The sequence below is a fragment of the Octodon degus genome, unplaced genomic scaffold (genome assembly GCF_000260255.1).
Source record: "Octodon degus isolate 3935 unplaced genomic scaffold, OctDeg1.0 scaffold00308, whole genome shotgun sequence".
In the NCBI taxonomy this organism is placed as follows: domain Eukaryota; kingdom Metazoa; phylum Chordata; class Mammalia; order Rodentia; family Octodontidae; genus Octodon; species Octodon degus.
In genome coordinates, this window is record NW_004524884.1 from 36218 (window position 1) to 62278 (window position 26061).

The 26061-nt window shown below is 40.3% G+C and overlaps 1 pseudogene; it reads right to left on the reverse strand.

Annotated features, from left to right (window-relative positions):
- Window positions 1-1844: 1844 nt before the first annotated feature.
- Window positions 1845-26061, reverse strand: part of LOC101572655 — a 32115-nt pseudogene continuing 7898 nt past the window's right edge.

The window sequence follows — 26061 nt, forward strand, 5'->3', positions numbered from 1 at the left end:
GAAAATTTAGAAAATTTTCTGATATCTCCTTGAATAAGCTTCTTATTTCTTTAGCATTCTCCAATCCTTCTGGAACCTGAACAACCCAAATAATTTAATGTGTTCCCAAAGTCCCCTAATATATTCTGCTAGCAATGCTTTTTATTACATTTTAAATTTTCCTAATATTTTTAACTCAAATATTTCTTTTATTTCTTTCAAGGCCAGTAAAACCTATGAGCCCGGACATTCAGGAATAAAACCAACATGTGGCTTGACTTTTCCATCAGCAGGTATCGTGGGCATCCTCTGGGAGACGGGCTGGCTCCTTGACTCCTCAAGCACCAGTTTACCTCTAGTCCAAACTGAGTCTGGGAGGCAGTGCTTCAGAGCACAAAAACTGGGCAAGTGATTTCACTCATGAAGACAGGGCAGCTGTACTCCAACGCCGCCACCCACAGACACGTCCTGGTTCCTGCTCTACCGTAAGCCTTGCTGATGAGCAGCACTGCTACTGTGTACTTGGGCATGATCATTTTTTTCCTGTCACTTTTCCTCAAAATCTCAGGAGAAGTAAAGAGTCTTTATTAAAAAGCTTATCTCTAGATCTCCAAAAGAAATAAATTCCAAGACACCTACTTTATCAAGTGTGTAACTTTCTCAGCTTTAGACAGAGTCCATGAGTAGGTATAAAGCTTTAAAAATTTCTCTCAACGATGTGGAAATGAGGAATATCAAAAGGCCAAAACAGGACCCACAATTAAAAGAGACATAAAAAATGCAAAAAAAAAATTGTTCTAATTGTCTGAGAGAAACAAGCTAACTGAAAACATGAAAGCATTTCAAGAGTGAATATTAACTCATACGGAAACACATCACAAGTCTGACAATGGCAAAGATTTCGTTAGTGCAAATCACAATTATAATGGTATGTTCTTTAATAGGATTTAAATAAGGCTTCAAATAATTATATACACTAAAGCTACCATTTGGAAACCTTAATTCTGCTTAGGAAGCTATCACACACACCCCAAATCCTCCAATGTTTGCTGCTTCAGGGACAGTTGCATTCAGTGGAGCTGCATTTGTAGTGCTCCTTTCAAAGTTTACGTTGTTCAGTGGAAAAAGGGAATGCTCTCCTGGCTCCTGTCAGAAAGCAAGAAATCCAACCAACGTGCAGGCGGTTCCCAGGTACTTATGATTCGCAAATGTCTCTAGTTACGAAAAGTCATTAGAAAAATAAAGTCAGAAATAAAATATATAATAGAATCCTGAAGTATCAGAAAGAGATTTGTTTCCTGAGACCCACTAACAAATTTGCAGAGTACCAAACAGAAAAAAAACAACAGGACTCATGGGCACTTCCATCTATGGCTCAAGTTCGCCCTTGAACAAACAAGAAGAAAACACAACAAACAAAACCTCATGACGAGAACGAGAAAATGTAAACAGCAAAAATCAGAGGCAGAATAGAAATAGTAATACACTGTTTCAGCGCCTGCACCAGCCTTCAGAACCAGGAAACCTAGAATTTGTTCTTAACAAATTAAATCGAAAGGGCCGGCCAAATAGCTCAGTAGATTAAAGTGCCTGCAATCAGGCGCAGGGGCCAGGAGTTCGATTCCCGGGCCTGTGACGCCAGCCTCGCCCACGGAGGCTGGCTGAGAAGGCAATTGAGATTGGGTGTGGTATCATGTGCCTGTAATCCCAGCTCTTGGGAGGCTATAACCAGGCAGATCACTAGAAGTCCCATCTAGTAGTGCGACCCTGAACACCCTGTAGACCCTTCCCTAGAAAATAAAATAAATAAAATAAATCCAATTGAAGCTGCATAGGTAAAAAAATGGAAAGACAGAACCACAAACCACTCCACATAGGAGGAGTTTTCGAATTGGAAGGAGGGGAAAATCTGCAAAGTGCATCCTCGATTGTGAAATGCTGCCTGGTGACGTCATCGGGGTTAATGAAGACGGAGATGAACTTCCCCAGGTTCTCAGTCACCAGCTGCTGCAGTTTTTTGGCCAAGCGGTCATCGGGGTGGTTGGGGACCCCTCCGTCAGACTGTGGGGAGGGGATGCTGGTGGTGATCCCTCGCCACTGCAGCTCCAGGGTCAGTCGGTTGGCCGCCTTGAAGTGCTCGACTGCGGTGCACAGGTGCTCGGCAGGGTCTGAGCACACCGAGGACAGCTTCCGAGCATGCAACATGACCGTCTCCTCCGACAGGTGCTCCAGCATGGTGCACTGTGGGATGAAGTAATTGGGGCACATCTTGTTGACCAGGCAGTGCTGAAGGTCGTCATTGAGGCCCAGCAGAAAGTGGGCTGCATAGTCCTCGTGAGCCAGGTAGCTGGCGGGAACTCTGTCACAGGCCCAAAGCATCATGCTCCGCAGGTGATAGGGACTGATGGCCTTGGGCCGGGACAGGAGTTTAATGATGATGACCTTGCAGGCCTAGTAGGTTTACATGAGACTGCTGGAGATGCACTTCTTCAGCTGCACCTCACTCCTGGCAAAGGACAGTCCCCACTCATTGTCCTTCTTACCCTTGTAGGAGCAGGCGGGGACCAGGTAAAAGCCACTGATGACTTCCTCCTCCGTGATCTTCCCATCCCAGAAGTGGTTCTCCATCAGCCAGCTCTAGGCCACTGTGGGCCAGCCTTTGAAAGATACCACAGGGACGATATCGTACAGCATGCGACTGCTTCCCACGCCCAGGATGATTGAGATGATGGTCCCGTTCTTCTCCACCTTTGCATCCCCCGCTGGGGCTTCTTCTGAATCTCTGACAGGACAATGCTGATAGAATCTTAGAACCAGTTGGCCACCTTGGTGGGGTAGAAGAAGTAGTTGGTGGCACCGTTGATGTGATCTACAATGGTGCAGCAGTCTGTCCTCTGTCCACTTGCTGATTGTCCCCTCGTCGAAGAGCCGCAGGCTCAGCCAGGAATGGCACAAGGCAGAGTGGCACATGTCGAGCGTCACAAGCTGACTACAGTCATGAAGCTTAAAGGCGGGCACCAGAAGGGTAAAAATCCATGTCGTAGTCAGTGCCCTGAACATAGACGTTCAGCCCGTCTAAATCCAGGTCCACCACAGCTTCCCGGACTCCTTCAGAGAGCAACAGGTACTCGTTGGCCACTGAAGTTTCTGGTCAGGTTTTTGTACCATTCCCAGGGTAGGAAAGATGACATCCCTGGTGGCGTGGATCTCTGGACGTCGTGCTCTCACCGGTTGTGCTTGGTGAATTCCAGGATGAGTCTGCTCAGCTCCTCCACTCGGGCTCCTGACCGGAAATCCAGCTCTGGGAAGGCAGGCTTGTTACTGCAGCCCAGCAAAGCAGCCTTGCTGACAATGGGAGCCGCTGTCTTCACCTCAACTATTCCTTAATTTAAATGACACAAAATTGTTTCTATCTCTATTAAGTTTCTGTTAGGTATTCAATTGTTTGTCTATGACCTTATCTTGTTTTGTTTTGTTTTTTCGGAACCGGGGATTGAACTCAGACTCTTGCGCTTGTCAGGGAAGCACTTATTCTACTGAGCTATCTTCCCGGCCCCTCTACGACTTTTTGATATTAGTTGAATTTACTTAATGTGGTCTTTTAAAATTTTCCATGTGAATGTTTGCCAATACTGACCACATTGTTCTTGGTTTCTAGAGCCTTCCTTTGATCATTAGGTGAAATCAGGGTTCCCTGAAAGTTCTTCATGTATGTTTGCATGTGACATCCTCAGGCTACTGAAGGATTAGCTTTTTATTGAGGTCTTTGCAACTTGGGTTTGTTTTTGCATGTCCTTCCAGATTGTAGTCAAACTTTTCTTTTTGTTTCCGCGTCCCCATTTCTATTTCGTTGCAGGATGGAGCGGTTAGTCCAGATTTCGTGTTCACTTTTGGTGTATTGTTGCCATTTGAGCACTAGGGGGCACTATAAGATGAGGTTTGCCCCCAAACTACACTTGCTGCCTTGTTCCCCAGAAAGAGCGAAGATTATCTGGAAGAGAAAATAGGTAGAAATCTTAAAGAGGTAAGTATAGGCAGAGACTTCGTGAACAAAAGCCAGACTTCATAGGAAATACCACAAAGACTCAACAGTCCCTCAGACAAAGGACGTATGTCTCAAACATATAAAGAACTGATAAAAAAAATGAGATGCCCCAACTTCAAAGACCTAATCCAAAAATTGGCAACTGATATGAATATGACCTTCTCAGCTGAAGAAATACAAGTGGAACATAAATATATGAAAAAATGTTCAACATCATTGGTTGTTTAGGGATGCAATTTAAAACCCTGAAATTCCATCTTATCCCACAAAAATGGCTGTCATCAAGAAATTAAGCAATAACAAATGCTGGAGAGGCTGTAGGGAGAAACGAACCCTTCTCCCCTGTTGATGGGAGTATAGACTGGTGCAAACACTATGGAAATCAGTGAGGAGATTCGTCAAAAAACTACGATTAAAGATCCCATTTGACCCAGCTATCCCCCTTCTGGGTATCTTCCCAGAAAAAATAAGAACATTGTACCACAGCAGTTTGTGTACCCGTGTTTATGGCAGGACAGTGTGTAATAGCGAGATGCTAGGGACAACCCAAATGCCCATTAACTGAGAAATGCATAAAGAAAATGTGGGATCGATGATGTAGAGTGTGCCTAAGGAGAGTCACATGGAGAGAAAACATTCTCCCCGGCTTTCACAGAGAGCACATTGGCCAAGCAATGGCCGTGACTCATCCACAGGGCTGACACTGACAAAGGTTCTACAATCTGAGGTACAGGATCTCAGGATAAATCCTGAGGGGATTTCACTAACCTTATCAGACCCAAAAGCTACAACTCTTGTTGCATAGGTCCTGCTTTACCTTGGTCTTAACCATCCAGCAGAAAAGTACAAAAACGAAGTATAAGAAGTAAAGCCATGCTGTTATGTTGAGCTGTAGGGGACTCAGGTCAATAATTTCTGACAGTGCCAGTCAAGCAGAAGACCTAATACTATTATGGACTACTGGACTCTTTTAGAATATTTTGCCGAGTTGACACACCTATAATATTCAAATAGTGGAACTTAACTCAAAAAGGGGATACAGATGAATGTCCATTTTGTATCTGTGTATTCAGAGTGGTTAGGATAGATATATAGTTACTTTCTCTTAATGAATAGAGGGATTTGTTCTAATGCTTTTTTAAATAGGATATCATGTCCGCATCTTATACAGCAATTAACCACTAGGAAGAATGTATGCAATGTGTTAATTATTGAAACTGTCCTACCAATTTGGTTTGAAACTGTCTCATTGCTATTTGTTTCTCAATAAAATTATGGAAAAAAATAATTAAATAAAAATAAAAAGTTAGGTATACCATCTAACCTAAAAAAAAAAAAAAAGAAAAGAAAAAAAGAAAATGTGGGATTTTTCTGCAATGGAGTATTACTCAGCTGTAAAGATGGATAAACTGGAGGCATTTACAGGTAAATGGGTACAACTTGAGAACATACTTATAAGGGAGACAAATTAGTCTTGCATGTGTAAACATTGCATTGTGTCCCTCATGTAAGGAGCTGAAAAATGTAAATAGGAGCCAAAATGTACAGTATATATTGTGAAATGGAAAGAAAGTGCTCAAAAAGAAAAAGAAACTGGGATGGGGAAAAAGAAAAAAGAAGGAAAAAATATATATATATATTAAATATATATGCAGTTAAGATAGCTATACTACTAATTTCTATTAGTTCATAGAAAAGAAAGTTTTGTGCTTGCATCATTTGATCAATTTTTCAGGCCTATATCTTATAAACTGAGCAACTACTTTGTAGATAACAAGAAGCATGTACTAAGCATTGTTATATCCCATCGTGGTTTGAAATTTGTATCATTGTTTTTGGTGGTTTTGCTCTTTTTTGTTTTAGGGAAGGGTCTGCAGGGTGTTCAGGGTCTCACTACTAGATGGAACTCACAGTGATCTACCTGTTTACAGCCTCTCAAGAGCTGGGATTACAGGCGCACACCACCACGCCCAGTCTCAATTGCTGTCTCAGCATGCCCTGGGGGTGGGGCCAGCACGGCAGGCCTGGGGATTGAACCCCCAGCCCCTGCACCTGCTTGCTGGCACTTTAATCCGCTGAGCTATTTGGCCGGCCCTGGTTTTGCTCTTTAAAGTAATAAATTAAATTTTTTAAAAGGCACTTTGTCCCCTCCATCTCTCTATGGGTTTGCATGCGGCCCCCATACTTCCTTCACAGCCTAGCGTGTGCTCAAGCACAGTGGGGCTCCGCTTGCCACACTGTGGAGGGACCATTCCCAGGCCAGGATTCTCTGCCTAAGGCCACGTGCTCTGAGATGCTGCTTCACATTGTGAGCATAGCTTGACAGCCTGCCCAGACTAGCGCAGCTCAGAGGTGGGGATGAGGCTGCTCTGCTTGCCCTACTCTTAGACAAGACACGTGGCTCAGGAGTGCTCTAACCGGTCAGCCACAAGTGCCACTGTCTGCGCTGCCTGCGCTAGGGTTCTGATGGAAAGGTGCCACCTACTCTGTCCTGATAACAGGACTGTTACAGAAGCTTCAGCTGCCAGCAGCATTCTTCCCAATGCTAGGTCTTACCAGCCTTGTACTAATTTCCAAAACAAAATCTTCGTACTTTTTGCTTACTACTTAATCTTGCTTACTATTACCACTTACTCTCAGTAGATGAACTCTTACTTTGGGGTGGGCTACCCAACGTTGGGATATTGTTGGTGATGGCAGCCCTTCAGCCACTAAGGTCTATGCTGAGCGAAATTCTGAATCTTATACCTATAAGGACCTGAACGGTCTCAGAGACACACCCTGGCCCATACCACAGCAAATGATAATCTAGGCAAATACATAAAGCTGTCTCACGCGGGTGCAAGAGCTTTGCCTGGGAGCACTGGCCTTAGCATAGCCATGCTACTGGAGGCTGAGGAAAGGGTGGTGGAGACAGCCGCTTGGCTATCAAAGCTGATGCTCAGCTGGTTGCACCTGAGTCTCAGAGCTAGCAGACTCTGTGCAAGCTCAGGATTCAGGGCTGTGTCCTAGGCCTACTCTAGGGCTGACAATGATGCTAGTGAGAAATTGAGTCTGGTTCCCAGTGACTTACAAGTTTCTTGACAACGTCTGAGCAAGTCTAACAGCTCTGGCTATGAGTTTTTCCTTGGAAACAGATTCCTTTGCTTCCTGTCTGGTGCTGAGTAAAACTGTAGAACTCGATATCACTCAGTTCCAAGGAAAGTTCTGTCCTAGGTTCCCTGCCCTGCTCCCCAGAGTGTTAAGTCTTGCGCTTCCACACCTGCCCAAAGTTGGGGACTGTTTGGTGTTAGAGACAGTCAGATAGCGACTCAGCTAAGGCAGCATGGCAGGGGCTGCAGGACTCTGCCTGGCACTGGACTTCAAGTTTGTGGCCTGGCGTTAATTCCTTCTCTCACCAGCAGGTGTTTTTTCATGTTCTGGGGAGGTTGGGATTGGTGAGGCAGGCAGTACCCTCTCCTGTCTTCAATGCATTTCATATTCTTACTTTACAAAAAACGAGGCAATGCAATCTCTCCTCTGGCTTCCTTCCCTCTCGTGAAAGTTTAGCATATTGTATAGTTGTCTAAACAGATGTATCTGGGAGGGTGATCAGTAGAAGATCTTAGTTGAAAGTAACTCTCATGAACATTTTTTTTTTAAAGTTGAATATAGCAGATAAAAATTCTGGAAATATGAATCCAAGAGGCAGACAAAGGAACCAAATAATAAGATGATGGGGAAATATGTAATATAACTATACAGACCAGGAAAATTTTAAAAAGCATAAAGAAACAAATATGAACTACTTTAGGTCAAAATACTTTTTTTCCTGTATTTTAGGGAAGGGTCTACAGGGTGTTCAGGTTCTCACTACTAAATCGGACTCATAGTGATTCTCCCATTTACAGCTTCCCAAGAGCTGGGATTACAGGCTCACAACACCACGCCCAGTCTTAGTCGCCCTCTCGGCACACTCCGTGGTTGGGGCCAGCACAGCAGGCCCCATCAAAATACATTTAAATCAGTGTAAAATGGACAATTATATAGAACAAGAAAGGGTCGAGGAGATGGCTCAGTAGAATAAGCGCTTACCTGGCAAGCACAAGCGCTACAGTTCAATCTCCGATTCCACAAAAACAAAACAAAAAACAAAAAACAAAAAAAAAAAACAAGAAGACTTCTAAAATAGTTTCATAAAAATATTGAAAACCTGAGTATACCTATAAAATAGTGAAAGAAATCAACTTAACAGATAAAAATCTACCTGTGTAAACTATACTACAGACAAATAAACATACATACAGTCAATTTTACAATCCAATTCTTTCAAAGCTTTAAGAAAGAGATAATCCCTTTATTATGCTAACTACTGTTGAGATTCAGCCTCATTGTGATTAAAAAACATTCTAGCAAGTTTCAGTGTGTTCTGGCCAGGGGTGAGAATCCAGCCAATGTTGCTCTGCCTCAGTGGAACTACGGAGCCCTTCCCTCACCTTCATTTAATGGCTGAGGAATATGAAAGCCATCTAGGTAAAAGGACTCTTTCAGCTTGCAGAAGCAATTATTTTCTCTGAATTGTATTCTCTCTCTCTCTCTCTCTCTCTCTCTCTCTCTCTCTCTCTCTGTCCCTCTCTCCATCTGTCTCTCTCTCTGTATCTGTCTGTGTCTCTCTATCTGTCTGTCTCTCTCTATGTGTCTCTCTGTCTCTCTCTGTGTCTCTGTCTGTCTGTCTCTGTCTGTCTGTCTGTCTCTCTCTCTCTCTCTCTCTCTCTCTCTCTCTCTTTCTGTCTCCCCTCCTCTCTGTAATGATTCCATGTTACTTCCTCTTGGAAATTTTTCTTATTCTGAATTTAAATTGTGCAATTTTCATTCATTTCCTTATTTTTGAATGGGTACCAGTGGTAAAATGTTACACTTCTGACAAGCCCACAATTGGTAGAACACAGATAATAATATGTAATCACTGAATATTTTTTTTCTTTTTTAGAGCGGTTTTGAAATTAAAATCAGGTACATCAGTAGATAAAAAGAGTAGAGAATAAACTCCCCATCTGAAATAGCTTGACATTGTTACATTGAGCAGAAACACCAAAACGATGCCCAGGATTGGGAGCTGGCACTCTCGGGTTCACTCCCAGAACATCAGGCCCTGCTCTCTGGTGGGCTTATATGGGATAAGCGAGCAAGAAGGAAAGAGGACCTTGTAGTGTGCGTCACAGTGACCAGCTTTTTCTAATTGAGAGGAGCAATCAGATCTGGTACGGAAACCATTACCTGGTCAACTAAGAAACTGCAGAGTACTGATGAGAGGAAAGGGATCTTCTGTTATGACATGATGTTTTTAGAACACAGAAAAACACAGCGATGTTCTTTCTACTCAGCTGTTCTATAAACCTAAGTCTATGTTTCAAAATAGTCTGTCAGTTTATAAAAAATGAAAGACAATATCCTTTTTTGTCTGCCAAAGGGCATTTTATTTGTGGCTTACACATGGACCAAATGTGTCAAGGTCTAGAAATGTCCTGCCATCTAGTTATCCATCAGTGCTCAGTGTTACACAGGTGGATAGGGAGGGGACATTTTTCATGTTATCTGTTCATAGAGTAATCCAATTAAATGGAAATGTTTCAATAAATGCCACAACCATAATAACAAACATAATAAATATGAGTCAAAGTGCATTAGTAAAAATGATGATTCATTTTGAAACTGTTGGTTTAGTTCCAGTTCAACTGGGTCGTTCAGATTATATTTAGTGGGTAATAGTCATGTCATTCACAATGTAATTTGGTGGGTCATTGTCATGTCATTTACAATGTGAACACTGAGCATAGCCATAAATTATAGTGAACACAAAATTATGATTTCTAATGGAGGCCTTCCTGATCAATAAGAATTAGATGAAAAATAGAGTCCAAACTTTTGCATTAAAAACATGTATAAGGATTCAAACACACAAATCATTTCTGAATTAAAAACAACCTACACAGGAAACTAACATAACATGGTAAGGGAAAATATTGTATTTAAGTCATACTCATATCAAAATAAACATCCACTGAGTGCCTATTATCTCTGAATTACTTTCATATGCATTATTTAATGTATATTACATTTTTAGTTTAAGTGATATTTTCTGCTTTTTCACTGGCAAACCTATGGTCTATAGGTCAGATGATTTTCTTAAAATCACAGAGTACAGTGAGCCCTCTGACATAAATCTCCTTTTCATGAGCCCTAATGTCCTTACTATTCCTACTATTCCATTTGTCTTCCATTATAATCTCTTCAAGGTCATAGCTAAGAGATGTTCTGGAAGAACCCTCTCCAGCTGCACAACACAGGTCACAAAGGAGGTCCCTTGCCTTTTCCTCTGAATTTGGACCTTCCCCTTGCCATTTCTCCCTTCTGCCTGTTTTGGTTGTACGTCCTCTTAAGCAAAACCAATAGCCACTTACTTTCTGACCAAAGAACAAACATTAACAATAGCTGCTTATCTTTTTCTCTGTTCCACTTGGGCAAGTGGTAGTACACAGGGCTTTTTGAAGTAAAAAGATTCTGCTAAGACTGTACATAAAAGCAAAATGAATACAATCTAAAAAAGAAAGGCTAGATAAGAAAGTCATGTCTCAAAATTACAGTTTTCTAATTCCATTTGAAAATAAGATGATAAGCTACATATGTAAAAGAAGAACCCTGTGTAGAAGTCTTCCATTTCAGTCTTTTTTATGAATTTTATTGAGAAACAAATAGCAATGAGACAGTTTCAAAACTGATTAATAGGACAGTTTCAATAATTAATACATTGCATGTTGTTGTCTTAATAGTGTTTATTCATAGTACAAGATGCAAACATGATATGCTGTCCAAACACTATTAGTACAAATCTTTCTTGTCATTCTCAGTAGCTTTTGGCATAGATCTGAAGCGGTGTTTGGGGATAATATTAGGCACTTCCTGGGGCATAGTAATAAGATTGTAAAGTACTGAACATCAAAAAAACTCATCTTTGGGGAAGACCACTAGACACAACTCACAACAATATGAGAAATCACATGCAGTCATGGGGTGGCTTCTGGGGTTTGTGATTAAATCTTGATCAGATGCTAGGATTATGGTTGTGAGTGATATTCCCTCCTGGGTTGTGTAATCTGCATTACAATGTAAAAAGGAGAGAGCGATTTGTTAACTCCTCCAGCCACTGCTCCTCACTTTGCTCTTTGCTACTCTCTGCCACCATGAACTGCTGCTTTTCGCCGCATGCCACTGTGCCTTGGAGTCAGCCAAGTATGGATTGAAACCTCCACTAACTGTGAGCTAAGTAAACCTGTCCTTCTTCAAAAAAATCATCTTCTGCCCACATTCACTTGGTCCTCTGGCTATCACCTCATAGAAGCCTACAACCTCTTAACTATTTGTTAGCATCTCTTACCTTCCACTTTTATAAATAGCATAAGTCTAAAATCCCCAAGTCTTAGACACCTGAGGTTTCTCCAAGAACTACATCTGTAGGCATCCATGAGGTAGAGAGGCAATGCATTTCCAAATCATTTGACTATCTGTGAGTACACATTCATCAGATATCTAAGTAAATACAGTACTAATTTAAATGACTTTCTGAGTTCCTATTCCTGTTTTAGTCAAGCCGTAGAACTCTTTCTTCCATTGAACTGTTCTATGGAGATAACAAGTCTCATTACAACAGAAGCAACATGCAGGCTTTGTCTCGAAACTGTCCATCAAAATTGGTAGTCAGTAGAGTATTATTGTGTTTTCAGAGGTTGGTAGCTGAGTTGATTAATTAAAAGTTAACAATCATAACAAATTCAGTGTATCCATCCTATTTTCTCTACAAGTGTAGGGATTTGTTATTGGAAGATTATGATTTATCAATTGTCTGCAGTGGTTTCTTCCAAAAGTCTGATAACAGTGAATGTTTTATTTTACAATATTACTGTGAGTTTCTATACCTTTCATATTTCCCTCTTTGTTTATAATGAAATTCTTATCTTAAAAAGCACTGAAAACAGTTTTATGCTGAAATATGCATATCTAATTTTATTGTGGGTACTCTTAGTGTTAAATTTGCAACATTGAAATTTTGTTTTAGTTTGCTCACAAAATGAGGCCAAGTAACTCAAGGGTCTGTTGGCCTTTCTTTTTGGAGGTGTAGCAAGACTCGACTTTTGAAAACAGAAAAACTGCTTTTGGCTTAGTTTGATTGTTTCTCCCTCTAAGCTATGATTTGCCATCCTCTTTGAGGCCAAGCAAAATAGCAGCTCTTGAATGAATAGAGAAACCATATCTCACAGGAGATTAGCTTAAACCCTAGAGTATTATCTCTGTTTTCTGCCCTGTCTAAGGCTTGTGTTGATCATTTCTAGGAGTCACTATCATGCTGACAAAATAAATCTATCCTAAGCCAGTATAGAAATTCCTAGGTTTTCACTGTTGTGAGATTCTCTAAGTGTGAACTTCTGTAAGTATGGATTTCTACCCTGCCTCAGGACATGGACTAGTGTCTTTTAATGCAAAGTAGTTGGTATAAAATTCTCATTTCAAATGAAAAAGTTTCTAGATTGTGAGATCTTATAAAACTGAACTGAATACAAGTGGAGTAAAAAGAATTATGGGTGGTGTACATTTTGATCAATAAAAATATGATTTTCATGTAACTCTTTAGGGAACAAATGATTGTATAACAACTTTATTCTTTTGATAATTAAGTTTTATCCAAACTTTTTACATCTATAAGAAGTTAACAGGTGTAGACTGCTCTGTTAACTATAACCAGGTAAGCTCCTGGCACACCTTCCCTTCTCTCATTGATGCTCCCCTTAGGAAGCTCCCTTCCTGGGTGTTGTGAGGGTGAGATCTTCCACTTCCTCACCACCTGTTCATGAGTAAGGACTGGCCCGAAAGTTAGGCTAGGTCACTTGCCATACTCCATCCCTCTTGATATAGTTATGAATTTAAAGGACGCATGATCAAAATTAGCCAGTTAGACTTTGTCCTTGGAAGGAAGCATCTTGGAAAAGAGTTGTTTTACTAATAAAAATGATTGCCTGCGAGCACGGTAGCCTAGAGTTGTTGTCAGCAAGTCCACAGTCTTGGAGGGGGGAGTCCTTTCTTGAACTGAAGGGAGTAAGATCAATGCTGACAGTTAGGAATTGATACGAAAGAGTGAATCAAGTTCACCCATACAGTACTATCAGTACTTCCATGTTAACAATCTCTCTCCTGCTCACTTTTTTCATCTGTAAAGTGTACAAAAACAATAGCAGTCATGGAAGGCCAGCCAGATAGCTCAGTGAAATAAAGCACCTGCTTTGGCAGATGCAGGGTCTAGAGTTCGGTCCCCAGCATGCCTTGCTGGCCCCTACCCGGGGAGCACTGAGACAGTAATTGAGACTGGGTGTGGTGGTATGCACCTGTAATCCCAGCATTTGGGAGGCTAAAAACAGGAGAATCACTAAGAGTCCAATCTGTGCAGTGAGACCCTGTAGGCTTGTACTAAATACATAAAAAACAACCAGTATCAGTCCTGCAACCTCATGAGGTATAAATGAGAAGATTGATGAGCACGGTGCAGGCACTCATTGGGTGTTAGTTTCTTCAAATATCACTTATCTGATGTTGTGGACATCAGTTTAAGTCATACTTTAAAACTTTAGGTTATGTCTGTAGTTTGCAAAATGTCCCTTGAGGTTACAGTTAAATTAAATTAACTGCTGAACAAAGATGAAAAAATTATCTATATCCACAAATTCCAAATTTTTCGCAGGACACTGTAGAGCGTAGTGTTAATGCGAAGCATACTGGGAGTGGCAAACAGCATACAAGAATAGCTAAGGTTGGGTCAGACAGACAGCTGAGCAGTCTTAAGTGTCTGTCTGGCAAGTGTAAGGACCTGTGTTCGATCCCCAGTACCGCATGCTCTGCTGGCCACTGCAATGGGGTGTGGTGGGCTCGCCTGTAATCCCAGCATTGGGGAAGCTGAGACACAAGGATCATCATGAGTCTGAGCTGTGTAGTGAGACTCTGAACTGAATTAATAAATCATTTTCTTAAAAAGAATAGCTAAATTGCAGTGTGTTACTTTAAATGATATTGTCAGAAGACAAAAACTGAATGGGTGGAAATGTTTATATCTGAGAGAACTGTGGGGACATATGCAATGTGGGAACTACAACTAGGCAGTAATACTGCTTGGCAGACAGAGGTCAGAGGTTGCAGAAAAGCATTAAAAACAATTTGATCATAATGGCATATCAGGACACCTGTAAGTGACCTAGTAAAAATACTTACGATTAGCAACTGCTCTGATATATCCCACTGTGTGAGCTGATAAAGCACACTGTAGTCACATATCAGTTCCGAGTGTGGTAACTGCCCTGAGAAAAGCAGGGCAGGCAGTTGGAGGGAAAGATGCCTCGGAAGTGGGGGAGAGAAGGGACAAAGAAGAATCTACAAGGAGGCATCGTTTCTGCGACAGCGTAAAGAGACTACCACACTCTGCCACTCTGGGATAAAGTAGGCACAAACATCAGTGCTATTTCATCATGTATGTGTGCACTAACTTTATTGAGATAATTTGCATGCCACGTAATTCATCCCTTAACAGTGTACAGACTAGGGGTGGTTACTGTGTCTATGAGGTTGGGAACCTACTGCCTTGGTAAATTTTACAGAATTTTCACCAGTAGAAAAACTATTCTGGGGGGCCAGCTGGTTTGCTCAGTTGTTTAAGCGCCTGCTCATGCAAACGCAGTCAGGCGCAGGATACTGTAGTTCGATCCCAGCTCTGCGTGCCTTACCAGACCTGCCCTTAAGGCAGCCTGAGCCAGCCCCCCCCCCCAAAAAAAAAATCTTCCTCAGCTTTACGGCCCGTCAGATAGCTCAGCAGATTAAAGCACCTGCAAGCAGGCTCAGGGGCTGAGGGTTCGATTCCCCAGGCCTGCTATGATGACCCCGACCCCAATTGAGACTGGGCATGGTGGCACACACCTGTAATCTCAGCTCTTGGAAGGTTGTAAACAGGTGGATCACTAGGAGTCCAATTTACTAGTGAGACCCTGAACACCCTATAGACCCTTCCCTAAATACAGAAAAAGAAAGAAAGAAAAAAAAACTGTTCTCTTTAGAACTCTTATGGTTTGTGTCTAGTTGTCCCCCCAAAGCCTCATGCTGTCGTGGGGTGGCCTCTGGAGTCTGTGATTGATTATTGTGGGTTTGGCTGCTGTACCTGCCCTGAGGCAGGTAATTTGCAGAGCAACGTAAGGAGGGGAGAAAGGCTAGCTAGCTGCCTGAGCTGCTGCCCCTCTCTTTGCTCTCTGCTCTTTGCCACTGCCAGGAAATGTTGCTCTCTGCCTTGTGCCACTCTGCCCTGGAGCCAGCCGAGTATGGACTGAAATCTCCAGTAACTGTGAGGTAAATAAACCTTTTCTTCTTTCATTATGGGTGTTGGGCATTTGTCCCAGCAACGTGTAAAGAGTAACTGAGACAAGAACATTAGGAGTTGTACTTGTCTTTAATTTCTCTCTCAGCACTAAGCAAATGCTTCTCCACTTTCTTATTGATTAATTTGGTTATTCTAGGAATCTAAAGGAAATACAATCATAAAATATGTGACTTTTTTACTTACATCTTCTTTTCAGGTTTCATGCATGTTATTTATTAACTCAGTTGGTTGACATAAGGCTGACTCTAGATTTTGTTATGAATAAAGCTGTTACGAACAACCCGTCACATCCATTTTATAAAGACATATGTTTTTATTTTCCAGCAGTACAGATCCAGGAATAGAACTGTTAAGTAATTGATAACTCTAGAGCTAACTATTTGAAGAATTGTCAGGCTTTTTATAGCTGCCATGGTTTTTTGCATTCCAACCTGTGACTGCTGATGATTCACTTTCTATGTATCTTTGGCATCACTTGTCATGCTTGTAAAGATATAATGATTACAAACATCTCAGTGTGAGGCATGGAGCCTTACCTAACTTTGATGTTGGCATCCATTTTCCTAACCATTCATGGTTTTGATCGTTTTTGTATCTGTTTATTGGCCGACTATATACCTACTTTGAAGAAATATCTATTCCAACCCTTACTGATTCTTTTTAATCTCAGGGCTTTTCCTCTTTGTTGCTATAGTGTAGGAGCTCTTTGTACATTCTGGGTATTTGCAGCTTATCCATGCTCTCACTTCACAGCTCAGACTCATAGAGATCCTCGTCTCTCAGCCTCCCCAGTATTGGGATCACAGGTGTGTGCTACCACGCCCACTTTCGGTGGCTAGCATGGATGGCTGGCCTGGGATTCCAGGGCCATCAGGCATGCGATACTGGGGATCGAACCTGGGTCCTTGAGCTTATCAGGCAGGCGCTTAGATTGCTGAACTATCTTGTCATCCCAGAGATGTTGTTGTTGCTCTTGTTTCTGAGAAAGGAATTTGCTTTGTATTCCAGGCTCGACTAGAACCCTATATCCTCCTGCCTCAGCCTTCTGAATACATATATTGCAGGTGTGTGCAACCATTGTCTATACTTTTTAACTAAACCTCTTGGGTTAATCATGCATGAACACACTAAAATCCTTTACTCTCATATTTTCTTTTCTATTTCTTTAAAATTTTGCTTTATGTATCATTAATGTCCTATTTTTGTCCTACAGCTATCATTATTTCTGGATTTATCTGAGAACCACAACTTTTGTCACTATGAAATGTCTCATGTTTTCTATATTAATATAATTTGCAGTAAACTGAAGTTGCATGATTTTAAAATTATGAATTTTGCTTTAATTTTCCTTGTATTCATATGATTTATCTCTTTTAGAAATTTAATACCAATATTTCTGTGTTGGGGGCCGGGGATATAGTTCAGTGGTGTAAGTGCCTGCCTGGAAGTGCAAGGTCCTGAGTTTGATCCCTGGTACTGCCAAAGAAAAATTAAATATATATATATATATATATATATATATATATATATGTGTATTATTTTGTTTTAATTATACAGGATGTTTCTGCCTTATCTGATCTGATAGCTTTATCTTTGAATAAGTGAGCTTCGATGACTTGGTTAAGTGGTGGTGATTTATGAACTTAGTTTTGTGAAATATTTCATGATATGTTTTCTGTTTTTATTGACATTGAAATTTGTTATTGTTGTTCTGAATATCTCTTCTGATGTGTGGAAGGAGGTTCATTTTGATGTTATAATTTTCCTTTAATTATAAACAAGACACTTAATCCTTTAGTTTTAGATAGTGCTCATTGCTTAGAATGGAAAATAGTAGAATTAACATACTTTTCACTTTTTCTGCTTTTCCTTCCATCTGTCTCCTGCCCAAATCTTGGTTGATTATTTCATTCTCCAAGTGGTTGTCATCATCTTTACAGATGTATGGGCATATGTGTTATTTTGTCTAATGAAAGTCACATGACTTTAACTGAGTTTTGAAAGATAAACTCAGCTGTTTTAATCTAGTCATAGTCTTTCCTAATTACCTTATTTGTAAGCTATCAGAATTTACAGAATTTATATTTTTAAAATGTGTAAATTTGTGTGTACATTTGTTCAATTCTAATAGTCTGTTTGCCAGAGTTTCCATTTATGCCCTTGTTTGTCTTCTGAATGAATATTAAGAACTCAGTATGACCACAACATTTTTTACTATTGGTTCTATAAGAAAGTACCAAAAACTCAGTGGCCTTAGCAACACACATCTACTATCCTGCAGTTCTGTCCCTTGGGCCAAAGTTGTGCCAGTTTCTCACCAGGCAAAAGTCCTCCAATCAAAACAAACACATTCCTTTCTGGAGACTGTGAGAATCCTTTACTTGAACAATCTGAATGCTGGCCACTGCAGGAAGGAGGTTTCTGTTTCCTTCTGGGACAGTAGCCAAAGATTATACCCGATTTGTAGAGTCTGTGTGTCTTGGCTCTCAGTTATCTTCCTCAGTTTTCAAAGCCAGAAATAGTGGGTCAGGGTTCTTACACAGCGAATCTTCCTGGCTTGCTCTTAATCTCTTTTCTCCTTCCATTCTTACTAAGTCATGCCATTACATTAGTCTCACATAGAGAATCCAGACAATGGAAATTTATATATTTATTTATTTGTCTATTTTACTTTTTAGTGGACTTGGTAAAGGGTCTCACTACACAGCTCAGACTCGTACTGATCCTTCTATTGGCAGCCTCCTCAGCACTGAGATTACAGGCTTATGCCACCACTCTGGTTCTCAGTGGCCAGCTCAGTATGCGGAGGCTCAGGGCTGGTGTGGCATGTGGTGCCAGGAATCGAACGCTAGTCCTTGCATTTGCCTAAGGAGGCGCTTAGGCTGCTGAGCTATCTCTCCAACCCTCCAAATTTAAGGTAATCTTAATTCAATTTGTGAATTTTCTTCTCAAACATAAAGTAAGTTTTTTCATTTGCAAGGATTGCATAATTTTGGGTGGTCAATGTTTTGCCTTCCACAATGACCAAACTTGTTTTTAAGGTTTTCTTCAGTGTCAAAAAAAAAAAACCAAAGAGCCCCTTCCAGTGATTTCCTTCCCAAAATACACTTTGTCAGTGAGAGGTACTTGTATGAAATTTAGAAGGTGGAAGAGTTCTGTCTATTACACTATGAAGAAGTTGCAGAGAGATGGATAGGCAGATGTGAGATTCACTGGGTTTCCCAGTATGCTTTTGAGAGAATCTGATTTGATATGGGGGACTGAGATAGGTAACAGGAGCTTCCTCCATGAGCTTCTTTGAAAACCACAACATCTTCCCAGTATAGAGGTCACTAAGTATGAAAAAATATCCTAACTTAGAATTCCCAATTTCTTCTACTGTACTCAGGCAAAACCAATCACTTTTTGCACCATATGTGTGAGGGTTTTTCTCCATACACAATGCGAGCAATAGGTTCTGAAATGAACACCGGCTGAGCTTTCCCTAATTGGTTTCAGAACTGACATTATCTACTTGGAAATGACATCAGGTGCCACAAGTTGAGGGCTCAGTCCCCAAGACTGCTCCCATCTGGTCCTGTACTCTTCAGATGTAAAATTGCAAGCTCCATTTGTGCTACCTGCGCTTCTGACTGACTGGATATAAATTGATATTCTCGACATCCCCTCCTATGGATTCAATTACTTCACTAGGTTGCTCATAGATCTCAGAGAAATGTAGGTACTGGTTTAGTTAAAAGGCTATTTCAAAGGTTTCAGATGAAGCATTACATAGGACAGACTACAAAGGAATCTCTGCGGACAAAGCTTCTGTTTCCTCTCTGAGTGTGCCACGCACCGGAAACCTCCTTCTGCTCTGGTGTGTGGATGCTCTCTGATCCCTGTCCCTTTGGGTTTTTATGGAGAGTTCATTGTCTAAGAAGGACTGAAACACATGCAACCAGGTAGAAATGTGGTTGGACCAAAAGTACATCCTCTAAGTCTAACACACTAAGTGGGGAAACTGAGCAAGGCCAGTCTGTTCAGATTCTTTTCGACTTCTCTCTTTAGCATTTTTTCTTGTTGACTGTGGGGTAAGATGCCTTTTGACAGGGAGGTCTTGTGTTATGAGATAAGATAAGGCAGAGAATTTCATTTTATTGCACTCCAATACTGAAAGGAAATCTTCCTGCCTTGGGAAAGTGAAAGTCTACTTTCTATGGTCTGCGTAGGGAGAAAGTTATAAACCTAGAATCACAGATAAAAATTTAAAGAAGTATATGCCATTATATCACTACCATATAATGTAAGTTAAAAAAAATCATCTTCTCTTTGCATTGGCAAATGATCATATTTCTTTCTAAGTATGAAACAGCTTCCAATATTTCATTCTTTGCATTTCAGTCTTATTCCATTTCTTTAAACGTTCCTTTAAAGTGAATGTTTTTGCCAGTGTTACTTCCTGGAGGACATTTTCATCCTTTTTATTTCAACCACTTTCTAATTTTGTGTTCAATGTTTTGTGTACTGCATTTCACTCTTGGACCATCTTTCTTTTATCCACTTTCATAAAGCACAATAGAACATACTCACGGGTAGGAAAGGAGGCAACACACCATGCATTGCTGTGTATTGACTGAGTATCAGATGTGTAGTGACAAATCCCCAACAGACTTTCTAGTAAGTGATGCGGCTAGCCCTTTTTCATGCTGCCTATCTGTTATTTTTACGATGGCATGAGAACTGGAGAGTTCTAGCAACAGCTCTACTTTAGGTACTAATTCCATTGACGAAGCATGGTAACTGACACGTGAGACAGGATTCAGACAGTTGACATTAATTAACCATATCATGGTATACTGGTTTGCTAGGGTGGTTGTAATACTGGGACATAAACCTGAGAAGATTAAGCAACAGAAATTTATTTTCTCACAGTTCTGGTCTAGAAGTTGCACTTGATTTGTCAGCAGGGTGGATTCCTTGTAAAGGCTCTGAGGAAAGGCCTATTCTACGGCTCTCTCCTTCATTTATAATGTACTGCCTTTTACCAGTGTCATCACATAGACTTTCCTTTGTGATTGTTTTTAAAATATTTCTTGTTTTAAAAGCACATCAAGGGTCCAGGGAGATAGCTCAGTAGAATAAACACTTTCCTGGCAAGTGCAAGGACCTGAATTCAATCCCTGGTTCCACCAAAAAAATATAAATAAATAAAAACACATCAATTATATTTTTATCCTAAATATCTATTCATACAGTTCTTGGCCATTTTATAACATCTGTTGAGAATCAGTTTATTGAAGACATTTATTGATTTAGAAACATAGTTTCTTCCTATTGTTTTTCTTGAATAAATTATTTTTTAGAATAGTTTTAGGTTTACTGAAAAATTGAGTAGAAAGTACAGAATGCTGTCATATACCATCACTCTCTCTGTCATGGTTTTGGGGGTTTGCAACAAGAAGCAATACAATACAGGACAGTTATAAGATTATTTTATAATAGTCATCCAAAGAATAAAGTACAAAGAGTAGGAATCAATCTGTCCCCACACTAAAGACCTAAGAGTACAAATGAGGGCCTGGATCCATGCCAATGTCCCGCGTGAGTCCAGCTGAACACCTACAGCCCATCGCAGTGTCCCCCATGAGTCCACCTGGCTGCCAAGGGCCCAGGACAATGTCCTGCACATGCACATTTCATGGATGTGCATTGGGATGTCCCAAATGTGAATAGAGGAAACTAGAAAGTCTGCTCCAGTGGAATGAAGGCTCTGTGCCAGCCAGCTGAGGGATCTGTACTGGACCCAGGAAGCAGCACTTAAAGCAAGAACCAGAACTCCCCTCAAAATAGCAGAGCCATCCTTAATGACAGTGAGGTCCCAAGCTGTTCCAGTGGTGAGGAAAGCTGAGTTCCCGTCAGAAAAGCCAGCATGACAAGCTTCCCCAGGAGACTGAACACTTCATTGTCCTCCACTCCAGAGTCAGGAAGCAATATTCAAAGTGACAACCAGAGTTCCCACAATGAACTATGGCCATCCTTAGCATCACTAAGGTCCCAAGCTACTTCAATGATGAGAACAGCCGAGTTCATCAGAGAAACCAGCATTACCAGCTCCTTCAGGAATATCTACAGCTCTCAAGAGCCTCCCTCTTTTTCTCCAGTTCTGCCCCTTATGCTGCTGGCAACAATTCTCAGGTGGGCTTCCCACACCCAGCACCACACTGGTTCAGTTCAGCTGGATGTTACAAGTTGACCACCAGCTGCAATCCACCACACTCTCAAATACATTCCTTCTGTAATTAATATCTTGCATGAGTGTGATAAATGTGTTATAAAGAACTGATACATTATTATTAACATCTATGATAGATACTAGGATTCGCTTTCTGCACTTTCTGTCTTGTATGTTCTCTTAGTGTTCAGAGATGTGTGACAAAATGAACTCATCAGCACAGTATAAAAAAGAATAGTTTTAATGTCCCAAACATCTTTTGTGTTTCACACATTTACCTTTCAGTCCCCAGTCCCTGGTAGTGAATGACCTTTTGTACTGCCTCCATTGTCTTGCCTTTTCCAGACTGTCAAATAATTATATTTTATACATTCTCATGAGTTTCTGTTAGCAAAACAAAGCCTTTCACTTGTCAACATGCATACTTGACTGCCAGGTCTTTTCATGGCTTTAGAGATCATTTTCATTGCTATATAATATTCTGTTATCTGCATGTACCACAAAACTCTGTGAGCATTTGAAGGACATTTTATTTCTTTCATATTTTGTCAATTGTGGATTTTTATGGTTGATACCTGCATTCTCTCAACAACCTCATATTTCCTGCATGGGGGTTTGGTAGGTGATTGGATTGTGGAGCTCACAGCTAACTCACTGGTCACATGTGGAGCGAGTGAGACAGGAAGTGGCATGTCATTGGAGGAGTGACTTGGAAGGGATTAACTCCTTCCCCAAATCCTTTCTTCTCCTTCTGCAACTTTTCTTCTACTCAGCTCCTTCCACCATTCCATCAATCAATCAACGACTGAAAGTTTAAAACATGAACCAAAGTAAAATTAAGTTGCAAGTATCAAGTATTCTATCCCAGTGATGAAGGAAGTGACTAATACATGAATAAAGTGTCCCCCAAAATACATGTTCTGACTTTTATGTGAATGCAAGTTTTCAATTTGTTTCATTAAATAGGATGTAATACCGCTGCAGAGAAAAAAAAAGACTATGTATACCTTTCATTATGGTTTGTGTTAGTTGTCCCCCAAAAGCTTCATGCATTCATGGGGCAGGGACTTCTAGAGTATGAAATTAATTCATGATCAAGGCTAGGATTATGGATTTTAGTACTGCTGGGATTATGTTTGTGTTACACCCAGCCTGGGGCAGACAGCCTGAATGCAACGTGAGGGAGCATACTTGCTCTCTGTAGCCATTATTGCTGCTACTCCTCCCTTTTGCTCTTGCTGCCGGCCGCCACCATGAACTGCTGCCCTCTGCTGTGTGCTGCTCTGCCTTAGAGCCAGCTAAGTGTCGACTGAAATCTCCAGTGACTGTGGCTAAATAAGCCTTTCCTTCCCTCGTTGTTGGATATTTGTCCCAGCAATGAGAGAAGAGTAAGACTTTTGTTTTTTTTGCTCATTGATTTAGAACCTATTCGTATATTTATATTTTATCATAAATTCTATTTATATGTTCTAAGATATTTTGTCTACTCTAGCTATTTGTCCCTTACATGTATGTATTTATTTATATTCCGTGGTGTGTGGACTAATTTCCATAATGGTGATTTGTATTTAACAAAACATTTGTAATCTTTTATTTGGTACTGAGAATTGAACTCAGGACCTCGTGCTTCTCAGGCGGATGCTTGTGGCAATGAGCTATATCCAGAGCCCTTGTAGTCTTTACGAAATCAAAATGTACTTGCTTTCTCTGAAGTATAGAAACTTAACAGACAACTTTTACGTCTATAATTCATCTCAAAAGGATATTTGAACATTTAACAAGCTAGAGTTTGAGGCTTGTATTGACTGTATGGTTGTTCAGGACTGAAAAATCCATAATATCAATAACATGATGTACTTTTAACCTTCGTATCTTTATTTCTGATACTCCACTAATGTCCATGAAAGTTTCATGGAGAAAAGACTGATTTCAGAGTTGGGGCAGAAAAATACAAGAGCATACATAGGAGGGCATATTGTCCCAGGAACAAAAAAGGAAAGAAAGAAAGAAAGAAAGAAAGAAAGAAAGAAAGAAAGAAAGGAAGAAAGAAAGAAAGGAAGAAAGAAAGAAAGAAAGAAAGAAAGAAAGAAAGAAAGAAAGAAAGAAAGAAAGAAAGAGAAAGAGAAAGAAAAGAAACAAACAAAAAAGAAAGGAAAGAAGGAAGGAAGGAAGGAAGGAAGGAAGGAAGGAAGGAAGGAAGGAAGGAAGGAAGGAAGGACTCAAAGAGAGAGAAGAGCATACCAGGGCACAAGATTGAGTTCAAAACAGTTTCACTAGAACAAATCTAGCAAAATGAGTGTGAGTATGAATAATGATAATAATGTATTATGGTCCATTAAATAAAATAAGTATACAGAAATCCATGCTTCCATAAATAAATGCATGAATAAAGATTAAAACATGTCTTTAGAGTAGATTGTAAACATATGTTAAATATCTGTCATTTATTGGGACATAATTATTTTACCTTTGGATTGGAGACATCTGTTAGAAACTGACTTAATAGAGTCATAAAGTTACCACCACTATCATTTCTGTGGTATTCTTGCAAAATATAGACAATGCGGATCAAATAGCAGAAAATTACTATCAATAGAAAGACTGTTTCAAAGTCTGTATTTTCACAATGAAGATGACTGAAGAGCTCTTTCAGACTGGAAAAACCAATGGCGTGTGACAAGGAATTGAAATATATGATTCAGGATTGGCTCCTGCCTCTAACCAAGAAACTAATTTGAGGCACAAGTGGAGAAAATATTAATGGAGCTAACTGATTAAATACTAGCTCAATCCTGCCAACACTTGCTATTGGTTGATTTCTTTCTTTCTTTTTTTTATTTTAAGGAAAGGTCTACAGGCTGTTCAGGGTCTCACTACTAGATCGGACTCGTAGGGATCTGCCTGTTTACAGCCTCCCAAGATCTGAGATTACAGGTGTGCCACCACGTCCAGTCTCAGTTGTCCTTTCAGTGTGCACTGGGGGGCAGGGCCAACATGACAGGCCCAGGGATCGAACCCCTGACCCCTGCACCTGCTTGCAGGTACTTTAATCTGCTGAGCTATTTGGCCAGCCCTTTGATTTCTTGAAGACAGCCATTCTTTCTGCCATGAGTTAGAATCTCAGTGCTGTTTTAATTTGCATTTCAAGAATGACCAGTGAGTTTGAATATTTTTATTTTATATTTCTTTTCTGTCTGTATGTCTTCATCTGAAAAGTGCGCATTCATCTCAGATGCTCATTTTGGTTTGGGTCTTTAAATTTGGGTTGTGTGATTTTTTTTTAAATTTTTGTATGTTTTCGACAGTAATCCTTTGTCTGGGGAACTGGAATTTTCTTTTTCACAATTTGTGGATTGTCTGTTCATTCTATTGGTGGTTTCTCTTCATGTGCAAAAGATTTTTAATAAGATGAAATATTAGATGTTGATTCTTTTGATAGTTTCTGTGTGATCAGGGTTTTGTTCATAAAGTCTTTGTCTACATTAATGTCTTCAAGAGTTCTACATATTCTATCTTCATGTATTTGATTCATTTCAATTTTACTTTAGTACACGGTGAAGATATGGATCTAGTTTTAGTCCTCAACATGTGCAAAGCCAGCAGCCACCATTTATTACAAAAGTTATTTTTTCTGTCAGTGAATTTGTTTGACACCTTTTCTAAAAATAAAGTGGGTAAGTATATCTAGAGATATTTGTGTATCTTTTAATTTATAATGTACCAATAAAATGTTATTAAAATAAATACTAGTATTACATCAGTGTTAACTACCTGATTTTGATTGCTTGTGGTTTGATAGTATCATATATTTGTTTTTTCCAAATACTGTAACTGCCGTAACAAGTACTGTCATGATTTCTCTCTAGATGTCCCCCCAAAGCCTCATGTGGTCATACAACTTTTTCAGATGTGGCTAAATCTAGAGTGTATAATGCTGGGATTAAGAGTGTGTGTTTAGTAAAGCATTCCACCAATTGGTTTGGCAAAGCTTTTGCTAAGATTAAGGGAGTGAGTTCTACACCTGCCCTGTGCTTTGTAGTTTGCTGAAATGTAAGTGACAGAGTCTTGTCTTTCTCCACTGTCAATTTTGCTATCTTGTACCAGTCATGAACTGTTCTCTGTACGGCCAACCTGCCTTGAAGTCAGCTGCACATGGAATGAAACATCTACAAACCATGAGCCAAAAAGCCCTATCCTCCTTTAACTTTGGGTATTGGGTATTTTGTCTCAGCAAAGAGCAATTTAAGACAAATGGAAATGAACCTTTATGTTTTACATTTTAAAATGGTGTGTACAAAATACAAACACACAGGGGTCGGGGAGATGACTCGGTAGAATAAGCGCTTCCCTGGCAAGCGCAAGGGCCTGAGTTCAATCCCT